Source organism: Perognathus longimembris, chromosome 2, assembly GCF_023159225.1.
Source record: "Perognathus longimembris pacificus isolate PPM17 chromosome 2, ASM2315922v1, whole genome shotgun sequence".
NCBI classification, from domain to species: Eukaryota; Metazoa; Chordata; class Mammalia; order Rodentia; family Heteromyidae; genus Perognathus; species Perognathus longimembris.
This window is the reverse complement of record NC_063162.1, coordinates 2,273,835-2,278,996: the sequence shown is the minus strand read 5'-3', so window position 1 is coordinate 2,278,996 and position 5,162 is coordinate 2,273,835.

Here is a 5,162-nt window from a genome sequence, read left to right as displayed (position 1 = left end):
TACTCGGCAAACCCGGTTTCCTTTGCAGCCCGAGTTTGGTGCCTTGTGTTGTCTTGAAATAACAAGCCAGTACCGCGTCTCATCTTCCCCAGTAAATTGCCCAGGGATTTGCAACAAAAAACAAGTTCACTTTTCAGTCAGCCTGAACTTTCCAGCACTGTCCAAATACTAACTGCTTCTGGGAGGCATGCGCGGCTGGGCCTGGCCGGTCCTGCAGGCTCCTGGTCCCTGCCTGGCGGTGGCTGTGCCCCCACGGCAGGTTCCCACCCTGACGCTGGGTCTCGGGACAGGGCTGGGCGGCCCCACGCGTGGCCTTTCCTGCCTCTTACATTTTCACACCGAGGTAGAACTCAGGCCTGTGGTGGAAAGGAGGCCTGGAAGGCTTTCCTGAGATGCCTGTGGCAAGAACGGGGTTCAGCCTTGGAGAATGAGCTCTCCTCACCCCCGAGCCGCCCCTTCCCTCCAGGCCCTCTGAACCCCATGCCAGCGCTGACAGTGGGGTGGCGACCCAGGCAGCCTGCAGGGGTGGGCAGGCACCTTCCCCTGGGGCTGGCAGTTGAGAGTGGAGACTTGATCTCCTTTCCCATGTCCATGTGGAAACGTTTGCTTTGCTCAGCCTAGGGATGTTCATTTGTTAAGAACTTCCCTGTGGCTGCTGCAGGAATGACGGTGGAGGGAATAGCTCAGACCTGCCCTCCTGGGAGCCTGCGGTGCCCCTGGCCTGGGCGGGAGGCGGTGCCCCTGGCCTGGGCGGGAGGCGGGGCCTGGAGCCTGCGGTGCCCCTGGCCTGGGCCTGGGCGGGAGGCGGGGCCTGGAGCCTGTGGTGCCCCTGGCCTGGGCGGGAGGCGGGGCCTGGAGCCTGCGGTGCCCCTGGGCCTGGGCGGGAGGCGGGGCCTGGAGCCTGTGGTGCCCCTGGCCTGGGCCTGGGCTGGAGGCGGGGCCTGGAGCCTGCGGTGCCCCTGGCCTGGGCCTGGGCTGGAGGCGGGGCCTGGAGCCTGCGGTGCCCCTGGGCCTGGGCGGGAGGCGGGGCCTGGAGCCTGTGGTGCCCCTGGCCTGGGCCTGGGCGGGAGGCGGGGCCTGGAGCCTGCAGTGCCCCTGGCCTGGGCCTGGGCGGGAGGCGGGGCCTGGAGCCTGCGGTGCCCCTGGGCCTGGGCGGGAGGCGGGGCCTGGAGCCTGTGGTGCCCCTGGCCTGGGCCTGGGCGGGAGGCGTGGCCTGGAGCCTGCAGTGCCCCTGGCCTGGGCCTGGGCGGGAGGCGGGGCCTGGAGCCTGCGGTGCCCCTGGCCTGGGCCTGGGCTGGAGGCGGGGCCTGGAGCCTGCGGTGCCCCTGGGCCTGGGCGGGAGGCGGGGCCTGGAGCCTGCGGTGCCCCTGGCCTGGGCCTGGGCTGGAGGCGGGGCCTGGAGCCTGCGGTGCCCCTGGGCCTGGGCGGGAGGCGGGGCCTGGAGCCTGCGGTGCCCCTGGCCTGGGCCTGGGCTGGAGGCGGGGCCTGGAGCCTGCGGTGCCCCTGGGCCTGGGCGGGAGGCGGGGCCTGGAGCCTGTGGTGCCCCTGGCCTGGGCCTGGGCGGGAGGCGGGGCCTGGAGCCTGCAGTGCCCCTGGCCTGGGCCTGGGCGGGAGGCGGGGCCTGGAGCCTGCGGTGCCCCTGGGCCTGGGCCTGGGCGGGAGGCGGGGCCTGGAGCCTGCGGTGCCCCTGGCCTGGGCCTGGGCGGGAGGCGGGGCCTGGAGCCTGCGGTGCCCCTGGCCTGGGCGGGAGGCGGGGCCTGGAGCCTGCGGTGCCCCTGGCCTGGGCCTGGGCGGGAGGCGGGGCCTGGAGCCTGCGGTGCCCCTGGCCTGGGCCTGGGCGGGAGGCGGGGCCTGGAGCCTGCGGTGCCCCTGGCCTGGGCGGGAGGCGGGGCCTGGAGCCTGCGGTGCCCCTGGCCTGGGCCTGGGCGGGAGGCGGGGCCTGGAGCCTGCGGTGCCCCTGGCCTGGGCCTGGGCGGGAGGCGGGGCCTGGAGCCTGCGGTGCCCCTGGCCTGGGCGGGAGGCGGGGCCTGGAGCCTGCGGTGCCCCTGGCCTCTTCCTACCATTGCCTACTTTGACTTGTGGGCACCTGGGCCTTGCTTTAAGGGGACCTCCCTTCCTCCTCTTCCTCATGCCTTCATCTCATGACTCGAGGGGGGCAGGTGGAGGCCATTTCCTGCCCCCCCCCCCCCCCCGTGCAGCGGAACAGCTGCAGACGGCCTGGGGAGCTGCACTCAGCCCAAGTTGGGGCTGCCGTCCCCCTGGGCAGGAGCGGGCAGAGGAGAACCGGGTGACCCCCAGGGCTGCAGGGAGGTGGGGGGAGGGAGTCAGATCTCTAAGCCTGCGCTGTGCAGTGACAGGACCACGCCCACCATGCTGGTCTCAGCGCGACCACAAGTGTCTGATGCAGACGGCAGGCCGGCCTCGTCCTCCTTGTGAATTGGTTTGGGGAAAGCCGTAACGCTGCCTAACTTGGGCTTGCATCAGCTCTGGGTAGAAGGTAAATGGTGGACATGAAAGCCCACGCATTTCCACACGCATGCGGTTAACAAAAACACAAACGCGCTCCTCTGGTTCTGCCATACGTAGTTTTCAGCCAGTGTGCTCTGGGAATGGTTCCACCGCCGTGGGTGGAGATCCACCCCATCTAGGGGACCCTGCCCAGAATGGTGCTGCTTGGTCATTTATTTCATACCCAGTGTCCTCACAGGACTGTACGCCCCCCCCCCCCCCCCCCGTGCCTTCTGCAGTGTGTCCATGACCTTCAGCCTGACATCCAAAACCTGCACCTCGGGGGCCAGGGGCTGCTAAGCACTTTCACCAGGAAGGTCCTGGGGTCAGGTGCCGGGCCGCAGTCCCACAGACCCCGCACACCTCAACAAGGATGGCTCACCAACCAAACAACCACGTGCTTTTGAGGGTGTTTTGAAACGTGAGTTGTAAAAATGGTTTCTCTTTAGAAGTTCCACGTGTAACTACTAGTGTTTGGCATGTCTTTTTATTTGCATGTCTTATATATGTCATTTCAAGTGAAGCGAACTGCAAACGCCCATGGCCACTGAGCAACACCCAGGATTCAGCATTGCCACACTCCCTTTCCAGTGCTGACCAGCACTCCATTTCCCTCAGAGGGTGGATAACTGGCTGTTTTCCAGAACTCGACTGAGGTTTATAGGGGAAGGAGAGGAGCAGGTCCCAACCCTTGCAGAGACTCTACTTGGTGGGGACATTGTGCTTGCAGATGAGGAGACGTTTCTGTATTTGCTGATGGTCTCCAAAGGCCTGAGTTCAACGTTTCCCTCCCTTCTTCCCTCCTCCCTTCCCTCCCTCCCTCCCTCCCTCCCTCCCTCCTTCCCTCCCTTCCTTCTTCCTTCCTTCTTTCCTCTCTCCCTCCTTCCTTCCTTCCCCTTCTATTCTGCCATCCTCCCTCCTTTTCCTCTCTCTTTTCCCTCCCTCCCTCCTTCCTTCCTTCTCTCTCTTTTTTTTTTCTTTTCTAATACTGGATTTGAACATCTTGTACTTGCTAGGTAAGTGCTCTAATACCCGAGCCTTAGCTCTATTGCATTTTATTTTGTTTTTGAGATAGAGTCTTGCTAATTTTGCTCAGGTTGGCCTCAAACTGTCTACCCCCCCTGCCTCTATCTCCCAGGAAGCTGGGAATCACAAGCACGGTCATGTATCACCATGTCTGGCTTGTTGGTTGTGATGAACCCTCAGTAATGTGTTACCTGGGTTGGCCTTGAATCACAGTCCTCCCAGTCTCTGCCTCCTGAGCAGCTGGGATTTTGGGTGTGTACCGCCATGTCTAACCCCAGGGTTGTTTGATGCCAGGGCTCTGTGGTGATATCATCAGAGCCCTTTTCCCTGCACATATGTAGATAAGTGTCACGTACACATATGTAGATAAGTGTCATGTGCACATATGTAGATAAGTGTCATGTACACATATGCAGGCACACGCGGATCTGCGGAGCAGCCGCCAGCCCAGCAGGCACTGTGGACAGTGACCGTGCAGACGTCAGTCAGGCACCCACGGATATATTTCTGGTGAGTGTCCAGGAGAAAGGTTCTGGGTTCTCTTCAAATTATTCAAGCAAGGAGATAAAACTGGAAGGGGAGCCATGTACACACCCAATGCATTATTAACACAGAAGAGAAAAACCAAAAAAGCAATAAGAGTTTCTGAGAAGTAATTTTAACTTTGATATGGCCACATAGATTTTAGAGGAGAAATAGGGTCATTTTATACCACGTTTCCTGAGCCTTCAAATGAGGCAGAGAAATGTATAATGAAGCCCAAAGGAAATGATTTTGACAGGCGCAAACCTGAATCTCTTCCTGAAGAATAAAATATTTGGTAAAACATTTTTCTTGTAAGTGTTCATGGCCGTGTGGGGAATTCTTGACGGACAGCCCGAGTCGTGTCCTTTCTCGGGCATGGCGGGGGGCCGGCGGGGGGCCGGCTGGTGGGGGGGGGATGCTGGGGCTGAGGCCGCCAGGAAGGCTGCCAGGCCTTCAGACCCACGCCGTCTCAAGTGCAGGCGGAGAAAGGCCTGTCGTCTGTCCGGAGTGCCGAGCACTTGCAAGGCCCGTGTTTAGGGCACAGTGAACGCTTGGGGTGGCTCTGAGGCCATGCCACGGAGTCCGGGCACTGATCGTTGCCTGCCAGCTCTCCAGAGTCAAGGCTCTGCGCGGGCCCCGCTCCCCTCCCGGGCAAGTCCTCCCCAGCCTCCTCCGGCTTCACGTGCCCCTTGGTGTTCCGGGGTTCGAGCAGAGCCCTTGCCACCTCCGCCTCTGTCTGCATGCTGCTTCTCTCCGGATTGTTCCATCTTCTTATAAAGCCCCTCAGTCATAGGTCCAGGGCGCATCCTTGCCGGTATGACCGGGTCCCATCCGCAGTGATCTACTTCCAGATGAGGTCGCGTTCTCAGAGGCTAGGTGGACCCGGACCGTCACAGAACACGGCTCAACCCACTACACCAAACAGCTCCCGTAGCAAACCATGTCACACAGCAAGGCCCTTGGAAGGAAGGGACTTTGGTGTCTTGAATGGGCGTAGAGTGCTGAGCTGCGACACTGCGGCCCAGCCCTGGTGCCCGTTGCAAGTGCGCGGCGGAGGGGAGCCGTCGGCTCCTCTGGGAGCCACATGCAGGGAGTCCACCATT